Raw genomic sequence first — 11,983 nt, 5'->3', positions numbered from 1 at the left:
AGTGTCTGCACTTTTAAGTCAATTTTAGCTTCAAGGTTTGCAACAAGATGTTTGAAATGCATGACACATTGGATTTTGCCTTCAGCCCATACACCCATGTATACTGAGAGTAGTCATCAATAAATGTAACAAAGTACTGAGTGCACGTGTCCTCATGGGACCACAAACATCAGAATGAATAAGCTGCATTTTTTGTACAGCATGCACTGCACCATTTTTTTTGAAGGCGAACCTATGCATCTTGCCTAAAATACATTCTTCACATGCATGAGGAGGTAGAGTCTCCACCGGAGGCCATGCATCTACCATATGACACCTCTGAAGGGTCATCAAATTCCCAAAGCTCATGTGTCCATAGCGGGCATGCCATAGCTCCGCATTTTGCATAGCGGGCGGAAGAGTAGTGATTGCTAAAGCATCATGAGACTGTTTGTCATATGTATCCAACAAAAATAGACCCTTATGCAGGGTGCCGGACAACCTAAGTGCATAATCCATCGCTTTGTTTCTAACAATTCATTTGTCAAGCTATGCTTGTTAAAAGCAGAGATAGACAACAAGTTCTTTGTAATGCCAGGTATAAACAAGGCATCTAGAAGCATGAAATCACAACCATTTGTAGTAGTATTAGTGATTGTCTCAATGCCACATACATCATAATTGTTGCTGTTCGCACATGTAACACGCTTCCCAGCAGGGGCTGAATGCAAAGAGGTAAACAAACACTTCCTGGAAGTGATGTGCTTTGATGCCCCACTGTCAAAATACCATGTTTGTTGCGTTTCAGCAACATTAAATGCTGAACCAGCCATTGAAGAATCATAACTGCATGTGAGAAATGCATAGTCCTCCTCTACAAAGTTGGCTAAAGTATCATCATCAGTAGATTTGTTGGCTGATGTTTCTTGGACAGCCAAACTGGAATTTTTTTTCTTCTCTTTGGCCAATCTCTTTCTGCATTCATCGATATAGTGACCGGGCTTCTTGCAATAATGGCATTTCCCCTTCTTTTTAGTCTTTTCTGTGTCTTGGATAACCTTATTTGATAGCTGTCCAGCATCACCCTTTTGCTGATTTTTTACATTTTGCTTGACTTTTCCTTTGCCTTTGAACTTGGAAAGCATAGCCACATCACTTGAACGCAATGCCACATTCTTTCGAGTTTGTTCCTCTTGCAGCAAGAGGCCTTCCAACTCCACAAATGTAAGGGGCTGCTGCCCCCCACTCAAAGACCAACATCAAAGAGGTGTGGAAACCAAGATATGACTCTGGAAGAGAGTTCAGTGTGATGTGTACCAATTCAGCTTCTTGAATGACCTCATCAACATTGAGTAGCTACTCACGCAAATCGTGTATGTGAGTAAGGTGCTATGTCATGCTATCACCTTCATCCATGGTCACATTGATCAACTCTCTGCGGAGATAGGATATCCTGGCCTCATTGTGTGCTGCAAACATACGCTCAAGTACATCCCATGCTGATAATGAGGTCTTACAAGACCGAATGTGTGGAATAATTACCCTTTTCATTGACAAGGCAATCAAAGAAAGTGCTTGTGCATCTTTTGAGTCCCATTTCCTCTGATCCTTGGTAGGAGGGAGAGGAGGGGTAGCAGCAGTAGCAGCACCAATACCATCACCAGCAGCACCAATACCATCACCAACAGCACTAGCAATCTGTCCTCGAGTGTTATGCTGAGGTGTCTAAGGTGCAAGACCTCCTGGTCACTGCAAATCACCTGTAATATAGTCTCACAAGTCCTTCGCCACAAGAAGGTTACGGACCATAAAACTCCACAATGGGTAGTTTGAGCCATCAAGTTTGTCCTCTTGAGTGAAGACACCAAGGATGTTGCTCTGATCATTATTCCCCTGACATGCCATGCTGTCAATGATAGACAAAAATCTGCAGCCAAATACTTCAATGCTGAAGTATAGAGTATACTCCTCAGAGTACCAAAATCCCCCACGGGATTAAGAAACAAGTACCAAACTGTCACACAAATGCCAAAGTGTGCACAATGCCACCCAAATCAGCACTTAGCAAGTAAATTACAGCACTATACTGCTGTACCACACCCGTCTCGAAATGTGCGCCACAAAAGTACAAAATACAGCAACTTAATACTGATTCTTACCAAAATTTACTGAATTTTCCCAAAATTATATGCCCAATCTGATTGTAACAGCAATTAAATGCTGTTTGCTGCTTGTTGCTTGCCTTGGACTGCGTGCCAAGCAAAAGCCCCAAATTTCTTTCCAAAATTTCTACAGCTAGAATTTTTGCAGAAATGTCACATCGGAATGCGTGTCAGCAGTGAAGAGCAGCTGAAATATGCCTCTGATGCGTGCCCGATCCAAAAAACTGAAAAGCCCCAAATTTTCTTGAGCCAATGTGGAAGAAATTGCAGAGTTTGGTAACAATTTGCGCAAAGGGCCTCCAGTCGGACAAAAGCCCTAAATTTTTGGTGGGAATGTCCAAGAAATTGAGAAATTTCTTCGAATTGGTTGTCACTTCGAACTCCAGGAGCAAAAATTAGCAAAAGCCCCGTGCCGGATCCAAAAAACTGAAAAGCCCTAAATTTTCTTGAGCCAATGTGGAAGAAATTGCGCAATGTCTATGAGTTTGGTAACAATTTGCGCAAAGGTTCTCCAATCGGGCAAAAGCCCTAAATTTTTGGTGGGAATGTCCAAGAAATTGAGAAATATCTTCGAATTGGTTGTTAATTCGAACTCCGGGATCAAAAATTAGCAAAAGGCCCAAATTTTTGGGCAGCACGAGCTAAGATTCGCGAAGAGATGGCTGAAATAGATTGGAAATTCCAAAAATTTCGAGAAAACCCCAAATTTGAAAATTAGAATTTTTTGCACTTTTTAGGGTTTGCAGAAATTGACGGGCAGGACTGAGAAAATGGCAGGCAGAGCTAAGAAAATGGTGGGTAGAGCTGAAAACAGCAGCAGCTCTTCCAAAACAGCAACTCCTTGGGTTGTGTGCAGGGTTGCGTGTTGGACTGTGTGCACGGCTGCGCACAAGCTGAAAACAGTAGATCTGGAGCATATGACTGAGCTGGACAGATCTGGAGGAGACAACCAAAGGCAAAGAAAAGGCCAATGTGGCCTCTAGTGTGGTCATAGAGGAGCTTTCAGATACAGAGGCTGATGTAATATGTGCAGTTGATTATGATGCCCTAGTGACATATATATGCAGCAGCTGGAAGGGTTTGTGGCAAAAGGGAAAGAGAAGATGGTATATAAACTCAAAAGGAGTTTGTATGGGCTGAAACAAACACCAAGAGAATGGTATCATAAGTTTGATATATTTATGCAGTCTCAAGGTTTCATAGAAGTCAAGTGGATTACTGCTTGTACACCAAGAAGGCAGCAGATGGCAGCCTGATTATCTTGGTTCTGTATGTTGATGACATGCTGATTGCTGGCAGGGATACTCATGCCTTGGACTCACTGAAGCGAAGTTTTCATGTGGCAGCTTTGACATGAAGGAACTTGGTGATGCAAATCACATTCTTGGCGTGCGAATACTAAGAGATAGGTCAAAAGGATTACTCTATCTATCTCAGCAGAAGTATATCTATAAGGTTTTGCAGCGTTTCAATATGGAGGGGGAAAAACAATTGGGGTTCCACTGCCTCCATATGTGAAACTCAGTGCAGAGGACAACCCTACATTTGATGATGAGAAGGCTGAAATAGCCAAGATACCATATGCTTCGGTTGTTGGCAGTTTGATGTATGCTATGGTTGCTACATGTCCTGACATTGCCTTTGCAGTGGGAGTGATTAGCAAATACATGGCCAACCCTGGTAAAAGGCATTGGGAAGCAATGAAAGGTATTATCGGATACCTCAAAGGCACAAAGGATTTGTGCAAGTCCACTTTTGGGTATGTGTTTACCTTCACAGGAGGAGCAGTCTCTTGGATCTCCAGGCTACAAAATTGTGTTGCATTGTCTACTACAGAGGCAGAGTATGTGGCTGCAATTGAGGCATACAAGGAGGCTTTATGGCTTTCACGTCTAGTGGGAGAGCTTGGCATTACAGAGTTACGTGTTCTCCATTTTGATAGTGAGAGTGCTATCATGCTAGCACGGAATCCCGTTTTTCATGCAAAGACGAAGCACATACAGGTGAAGTATTACTTTATTAGAGATGTACTTGACAGCAAGAGCATTGAGCTTGTCAAAGTGCATACAAATGATAATCTTGTAGATCTTCTCACGAAGGGTCTTGCAGCAGAGCGGTCTGCTCATTGCCGACAGATGATGGGAGTTGGATAGGTATATGTATTTCAGCTTTGTACATACCTAGACTTAGCCGATTCTTTTCTCCTCTTAAGGCACATTGCCTTTAGGTGGGAGGTTGTTGGGAATAAAGGGCCATCGTGTCTTTTATATGTGCACGGTGTGAACACACCCTTAGTACGTTTGCACTTTTATATATATCTATCCAAAAACCTAAAGAGGTACACTTTTCATTGTGCCCTAGAACGTTGTGCTTACTCTCCTCTCTACTCTACACTCTCTCTTTGTTTCTCTGCTGTGTGAAAGCATTGCGTGTCTCGATCCTCGCGCTCTTTGTCTTAACAACAACCACTATCTCTCGGTGGAATGAATTGTAGAACCATGGGCCGAGAAAGCCATTGGACTCGAAAATGGGTGGTGCAAACCTCTGTAGTGCATTGCAACGGTCTCCAAGAGATCTTATTGCCTAATGGGGCCTTAGAGCCTTCTTTTGCTAACAAGGGCTTAGTGCACATCATGTGCATCTTATTGCCTTGAGCATATAAATGTGATAGCCGATGTAGAATGATCTTTGTAGCCTAGAAGAGTGAGGTGGAACAAGGATCACCAAGGGGAAGACACATATAGTCTAGTAGGGTAGGGAACAAAGGTCGATGACAACAATCTTCATTAATATGACCGTCCTTGCCGCAAGAGATGCACCTAGTTGGCTGTCCTATCTGTGTAGAGGCCATAGGACTGGTGTGGCAAACGTGTAAGGGAGGGTGGGAGGATAAGGAGATAAGGGTATCTCCCAATGATGTAACGCACTACAATGTCATGACTGATCAAGTGGTAGTATGTGTAGGAATCTGCACAGTGAAGGGAGTGAAATGCAATCCTCTGGGCAATACGATATGGAAGGTATAGCTACGCTACTCCTTGGTGGGGAGATCGGTGGGGTGTGTTTACCCAATTAGGTGAGCACTCGTCCGCACTCGAGGAATGTGGTCCCGAGGTATCGCCTTGTGGCAGCATTCCTCGGCGAGGCGATGCCGAGGTACTTGGGAGCATTATATGTGTGATCTCTGCCCTTCTCGGGTAGGGAGATGACGATATCCTCCCTTTGCAATCTTGTGTGCAAGCTCATACTCGTACCAATGATGGCACTGCCTCGCTCAAGCAAGTGAATGGTATCGGGAGGCAGTGTTTGCTTGAGTGCAACGGGACACCACCTTTGAGCCGACGCCCGACCTTGGGGTATGGCATCCCTTTGAGGGAACCCGTCGGGATCAACAGTTTTAGTTGATGAGAGTCCAACACTACCTGGATCGCTGAACCGGGGTGCTAGGTGCCTACCCACGCTCTGTCCATTGGGAGGAGTCTTCCAAGGACCTTGGTCCTAAAGGAAGTAGCGAAATCATAAGCTAGTGGCTTAGCGTTCCGCCTTTGGGTCCGATTAGGCACCCGTCTCAAAAAACAAAAACAAAAAATATGGAAGGTATATGTTGAATGCTGAAGGATAGCTATAGAGGGAGTGGAATGCAGTCCTTGGATGCCATTGGAGAGAAGAAGAAGATGATCAGCAACCACCAAGCTCCAGATTAATAGGTCGGCTTTCTTCAGGGTAAAACAGAGCAATGGAGGGCCTCCCAATTGCAAAACGCAACAAGGAGGAACAACAGACTGCTTGTCAGAGCTGAATCAGATTTTGAAACTGAGCTGTGCAGCAAAACACAAATCCTAGGTGATGAAAATGATATCTCCCGTAGCAATTGTGTTGATGCCTATCAGCTAGACAATATAGACCAGTTGGGTGGCAACATCTGACCTATAAATGCAACATGTTGGGTGTGGAAAACAGGGCGCTAGGCAGTGAACGGTTGCATGGAATTGTCCACGAACTGAGATGTCCTCCTGGTAGGGGTGTAGATAGCAGTGGAGAGGTTTAGGAACAGAGTGAAGATTGATGGGTGCCAACATCTGACCTATAAATACAACATGCTGGGTGTGGAAAACAGGGCGCTAGGCAATAAACGGTTGCATGGAATTGTCCATGAACTGAGATGTCCTCTTGGTAGGGGTGTAGATAGCAGTGGAGAGGTTGAGGAACGGAGTGAAGATTGATAGAATAAAGAGTGAAGACAAATAAAATAGAGTGATTTGATAGAAAGAGTGAATGGATGAATGAATGAATGAATGGCAGTGTATAGAATGAGGGGAGTGAGTGCCCTGTTCATAGGTATAGATAGTCTCAAGTGGCACTCCAGAATGTGGACGCCTAGCTCTTTTTGGGATAGTAAAAGTGAATCTTGAATGAAGAAATGAAAAAAAATGTAGTTAATGAATGGATTTCTCAACACATGACCTAGTCATTAGAGGACTTGGGAGCCCCCGTGATAGAGAACTTAAGCAAGGATTCGCTGATACTCAGCCAACTTGACCTTAAGGTAATCTCGTTTAGTGATTTTGAAATTTTGAAGTTCATGGTCAAGTGGATACGACGGGTCCTATCCCAAGCTGCATATAGTCAGTCAAGTGTGTGCATCGCTTGGATGCTAGGTCAAAATGTTGTAACTGGAGTGAAACTCAAGGAGAAAACCTTGTATCAACTTGACTATAGTGGAGGCATTCCTAGCCTTCCATGAGCGGACAACCTTGTATGGAACAAGTGCAGAATTAGGTTGGGATTCCAACCCCTAAACAAGGTCGCATAGGTTTTGAGAGTCAAGAACATGAGTCATCAAATTTAACCAAGTAGTATAATTTGACCTGTTGCAAGGAGTCTTATTAGAAAAAGCATGCTTGGCCAATGAGGAAGATGAACCATGAGATGTTGGATAAGATGGGTAAGAAGGATAAGGTGGGCAGGAGGGAGGGGGATAAGACGGAATAGGAGGTGGGTAGGCGGAAATAGGCTGTGAGTTTCCATATGGTGCCAAGAGTAGAAGCACCAGAGCATGAATATTGGAATTGGACAAGGGCACTGAGGACGTGGAATAGCTCCACAAACAATGTACCATAACCGCTTTTGCATGAACCATGCTTTCATAACAACACTCTAAGTTGAATAGTTAGGGCCATGTAACTTATAATCAATAGAAGTGCATGGAGGAGCCACCTAGCGAGGACATGAAGAGAAGATAAGAGGATAAAAAGTGGACAAAGAGAGAAGACAGCCAAATGAATAGCAAAGATTGCACAACATGAGAGTTCACATGTAGTGGAAATGAAAAACTGATCAAAAGATGAGTGTGACTACAGCAAGAACTTAAAAATACAGCCAAAAAATGTCAAAAACAGCAAAAACGACTTGTACACACAGTTGCCCAGCCAGTAATCAAGGTTAGAAAACCAAAATGCAGGCTGAATTAAGCGATAAATGCATCATGAAAACAGGCAGGATGCTGACGTAGGCTGAAAATACAGATTCCTGTGCAAAAAACACAAGCTCTAGTAGACGATAGGCAGGTTGGATAGCAAGTAGCAGTAGATCGCTTGATCAGAAAAGGTTATACGGACATGTAATCAGCAGAAAAACATTAGTAGGAACATAGATCCTGCGGTTTGATACCATGTCAGAAGTGTATGCAGCAATGGAAGCATATACCTATACTGAAATAGACTGCTGAACACAAGATAGAGAGAAAAGAGGAACACATCAAGAGAAGAGAACTCAGAATAATGCTTGGGAAATGGAATGCATATACCAAGACATGAGATAGTACAGAACCAATGTGAGTCATTGTGTATGAAGGCATTGGCGCTGGCTCCTCTCTCCAGCAAGGAACTATGAATGACAAATGTTTGATAATGTTTGTGGAGTGCGTGAAATTGGGCAAGATAAATGCCAATAATATGACAGGTCGGCCAGCATTAACTAGCCGAAAAATGCCAAAAACCACATCATAATGGCCAAATAAAAATGCCTAAATACACGGAATACTATCTTATGCCCTAGTCCACAAAGTCACATGCATAAACTGAACTAAAACACACTTTACAGCTGATTAGAATCTTGAAACAACCCGGAAACACACTTAATTAGGAAAAACACAAAATTGGTCCCCCAAAACCCTAAATTTTGAGGCACCCTTTGACATCTATAAATAGATAGGTTGCCCACCATTCAGTCTCATCCTTTTATGTAGGTTCCTCATTCTATTGTGTAAAATTCAGCCATTAGCCACCTACCATTTGTTGTTGTCCAGCCATCATTGATTGCAGCCCATCACTATCCAGCCCTAGGTGGCTTGTTTTCAGCCATAGCCTTGCTGTTCGGAGGTCTCCCTCTGCTTCATCATAGTAGTACCTAGTCAGCTTGCATTTTCAGCATCTAATGCTAGGTGATAGGCTGCTGCCATCTCTCTATAATTAAGGAAGACGACTTGATAATAATGAAGTGTGGAGAGGGGCAGGGTATAAATAGCCAATAATTCCCAAATCTGGCCGACCTGCCCCAGAAAGATGCCAAAAAGCTTGCTGACCAGCATTTAATGTTGGTCGAGTTGGTAAAAATGCTAGAAAAATATAGGTGGCACAGAAAAAATCCCGGAGGGCATGGACAATGTGTGACAGGCAAGCACAGCCCGGGAAATGTAGAAACTGCATAAGAAAAGCACAATGGAACCCGACAATTGGAGAAAATGCATAGAAATACACATAGATAGCCACTCTAGAATAAATAGAGCTCCCCCATCAAAACACATGATAGACTCGTCAGAGCTCCAAAAGTCCTCGTTTGATTCAGATTGAAGCTCATAGGTAGGAGATGACAAGGCATGACAAACATGTTTGCTAACACCCCCTCTCAGATCCTGGATGTGGCGGAAGGCCAAGGAAAAAATGGATCTTGGGATGGCAAGAGGAATGCCAATGTTGATGAAGTCTATTGATGTAGATTGCCAATGAAGAATCTGTCAAGGCTTTTTCAGCTTATAGAATATTCCAAAAATAGTCAAATGCATTGATGAAATTTTCTGTGATTTTTTCTGAATTTAATTCCGATTTTTATCGATTTTTAGAGAATTTTAGGTAATTTTCAATGAATTTTGAAGGATTTTAAGGATTGTTAATTTTCTGCAATTAATTCTCGGCATTGTAACCAGCAAAATAAACCAAAAAATTTTCCAATTTGGTAAGGAAGTTTTCAGCTATTTTCCTATTTTTTAATTGAATTTGTATGAAATTTTTAATGAATTTTTAAGGTTTGAGGTAGGGAATCCATAGCCACATCACAGAGATCGTCTCCATCTAAAAGGGATGGGGGCTATGAGGGAACCACCAGAGGAGAGGGTGGGGGATGGGAAAGAACCTATGGAAGAGATGGTGCACAAGCGGGAGTAAGTATAGCAATAGACAAGAGCCTTGGAGGACCCTGTTTAAGAGAAGGGGAATGGAGCCTGTAAAACCCGCTCTTCTGCCAACCGATCGTGATAACAGCCCATGTAGAAGAATCCTCAGTACAAACAGCTTGCTCAGTGAAGACAACTCGGGTACGAAGACTAGTAAGTACATAAATTGAGAGGAGTGGAAAGCCCGAGTCCGGAATATAAAGGGCTTGTAAAAGGGAGCTCGATGTGTGGTCAGGAAACAAAGGCAAAGTGCTGACACCATAAATCAGCACCGATACAATGTCACCAACAGTGGTGACTGAATCCTCAAAAGGGCATAGATCCTGCAACAAATTACCTTGTGGAGTCATATGACTAGAAGCTCCACTATCAACCAACCAAGGCCTCTCAGAAGACGAGGAAACCATTGAAGAAGGCTCCTCCAAGTCAACAATATGAAGGAACACTGACTCATGGGTAACCGTTGGAGTAGAGGTAGAAGGCCCGGACGTTTTAGCTTCATCCTTTGTTCTCAAACGAAGGTGAGGGTAGTTGTTCCAACATTTCTCCTTTGGATGTGTCCCCTTCCACAGTATGAGCATTTAGGCTTCTTCAAGTCGGAGTTGGAGCTCGAAGAACTCTCTTGTCTTTTAGCCTTTGGCTTTCCTTTCTTCTTCTTTTCCCCTTCCAAACTTGCAACAAAAGCTTTGGTGGAGGTGGATCCATTGGCCACCTCTTTGGCGTGCTTGTCATGCTCCAAAACAAGCGGGGCAAGCTCCTCCCATAGAAGCTTCTCAAGGGTCCTCGATGTAAGTGTAGAAGACATCAAACCGGGGAGATGGTAGCCGAGTCAAAAGAATCATAGCCATATCCTTCGAAGAGATCATCCTTCCAAGGGATGCAGGCTCATCACTCATGTCCTCTAATCTGTTCATATGATCCTTCATGGAAGGGGAATCATCAACAACGAGTATCTGTAATTTCTTTTTGAGAGTTGTCTGGTGGGCAAATGTCTTCTGATAGTACAAAGAATCAAGCTTTATCGATACTTTGCTGCTTTTCGCAACCTCTGTACATGCACTAGGACAGAATCCTGTAAGCTCATAAAGAGGAAAGATCAGGCTCTAGAATTGAGCCGATCCCATAAGGCCACACGATCCATTGATGATCCAATGGTGGGATCCTCCACGGGACAAGGAATAAGGTGGGTAACAAACTCCCAAAGATCGAAGATATCAAGGATACACTCCACGTTACATGACCAAAGCGAGTAGTTTGAACCATCAAGCCGGTCCTCTTTGGGTAAAGAAGGGAGTACGAGCGCCTCTATAGAGAGTGCCATGGAAGGCATATAAAGGTTAGCAAAATGGGCCTTTTGTGAAACATGGAGAGAATGAGGAGGAGAGGGTTCCCGGACAAATGGGCTAAGAGATCCCTGTTAGTTGCGTGAACTAGCATGAAAATCTCTTCGCCTCTTAGTAGAAGCGATGGAGACCTCATCCTTTGAGTAGCAAAGAATTGGTGATAAGACATCTTCGATATCTTGCAATAGAAACACTCATAGAAACTGTGTTTGGATGAGACATGCCCTCGAATAGTGCAAAGCAACTACAAGATCTCGAAAAATTCGAGAAACAACCCTAGTAAAATATCTCAACATATTAGCTATTAGTACACTGGTGGCCAACTCTAACATCTTTGTATATAAGTGAAAAAACTTGAAAATATTTCTATTGTCAAACATCTTCATCTCTGCAACCACTTCTTGCAAAGACCTGGTAACAACCTCTTCATGGTTGATCAATTCATAAGATCTCATGAAATCTATTATCCGAACAATAACTTCATCTTTAGCTGGTTGTCCCATCTTGTAGATCAAAGAAAAGAGAAGACACATGGTCCGCCTGGAGGAAAATGACTGTTAGTCCAACTCCCACCATTGGACATGCAAGTATTGTGGGAAGCGCTATACAAGTGGTGCAACTCGGCTTCTCCAACATCTTTCCAAGACGGGGGGGGGGGGGGGGGGGGGCTTCTCCATGTAAGGAGATCCCTCAAAACATTGCGGAGGAGATTTTCACCAAGATGAGAGGGATCCACAAGAGGAGGAGGAAGTGGCTTATTGGCACCAACTCCTATGCCTACTAATGAAGAAGTATCCAATGTGGGCGTATCTTCAACTGATGCATGAGAGGCCTCCACCATTGGCGGTGGGGGACTCCACATCGGCATCCGGCTTCGGTAAAAGACAAAGAGTGGAGGCTCATGCGGTGCCGGAGAGAATCGTCTCTCCCTCAAGCTCCCAGTCATGTGCGTATATCAGTTGCCTTTCTTAGAGAAGGTAACAACGACTTGCGGACATTCAAATTGCACGCACGGTGATTGAGTGCAATCTTGCATTCAATGTCCTAAA

This window comes from Lygodium microphyllum, unplaced genomic scaffold (assembly GCF_053477565.2).
Source record: "Lygodium microphyllum isolate KBCC unplaced genomic scaffold, Lygodium_microphyllum_v1.1.10 scaffold_43, whole genome shotgun sequence".
Taxonomy (NCBI): Eukaryota; Viridiplantae; Streptophyta; class Polypodiopsida; order Schizaeales; family Lygodiaceae; genus Lygodium; species Lygodium microphyllum.
This window is presented reverse-complemented; position numbering follows the sequence as displayed.